Here is a 1,180-nt window from a genome sequence, read left to right as displayed (position 1 = left end):
ACCGCATGGGTGGGTGCTGGAGTGACCGCGTGGGTGGGTGGTGTAGTGAGCGCGTGGGTGGGTGGTGCAGTGAGCGCGTAGGTGGGTGGTGGAGTGATCGCGTGGGTGGGTGGAGCAGTGAGTGGTGCACTGGCCGCATGCGCATGAATGAGCAATATTAGAATGCGGACCGATACTTTCTAAACATTACTAAATATTATTTCGATCATATTCATTCAGGATTGCTGCATATTGACGCCATCTACTGGTGAATTTGACCTACCTAAACAAACATAATTTAACAAGGCAAACAAACAAGTGCAATGAGGTTAACGTAATAAATGCAGGTTATACATAGCATGGCGGCAGCGGTGCGCGCATAGCGTAGGCGGTGAGACAACTACCTCAGCGCGTGCAGGCACCGGGTGACCGGGTCAGTAACGGTCGCATCTGATCGAATCCTCATCCCAATCTTCACATCAAAAGAGGCTGTAAATGAGACAGTGCGGCGGCGGCGAGCGGTGGGCGGGAGCCCGCAAATCTAATCTCCCGTCTAATCGACGAGCGATGACGTCACTGCCCAGCCCGTGACGTCATCGGCGAGCATCAAAGACACAGAGAATGGTAGAAGCCGTACGTATAAGCGGACAGTGAGGCGGGGACGGGTGGGGGAGATATATTAGGTTTGCATGTCTTCGTTATACACGTATTAGGTTATAGCAGTATAGAGTCGCAATCACCTGACTGACCATCAGTTATCCGACATTTAGTTTTATTCCACGTAGTCAATCATGGGTGCTACACCTCTATCGTATAATGTTGTACCGCGTGCTACACGTGTACGGTAACGTGTTGTACCGCATGTACCGAACAGTGTTGTACCGCGTGCTACACGTCTACCGTACAGTGTTGTACCGCGTGCTACACGTGTACCGTACAGTGTTGTACCGCTCGTGCACGTGTACCGTACAGTGTTGTACCGCGTGCTACACGAATACCGTACAGTGTTGTACCGCGTGCTACACGTGTACCGTACAGTGTTGTACCGCGTGCTACACGTGTACCATACAGTGTTGTACCGCGTGTACCGTACAGTGTTGTACCGCGTGCTACACGTGTACCGTACAGTGTTGTACCGCGTGCTACACGTGTACCGTACAGTGTTGTACCGCGTGCTACACGTGTACCGTACAGTGTTGTA

This window comes from Priapulus caudatus, unplaced genomic scaffold (assembly GCF_000485595.1).
Source record: "Priapulus caudatus unplaced genomic scaffold, Priapulus_caudatus-5.0.1 Scaffold449, whole genome shotgun sequence".
In the NCBI taxonomy this organism is placed as follows: Eukaryota; Metazoa; Priapulida; class Priapulimorpha; order Priapulimorphida; family Priapulidae; genus Priapulus; species Priapulus caudatus.
The sequence above is the reverse complement of the archived record's forward strand: the minus strand, read 5'-3'. Positions refer to the sequence as shown.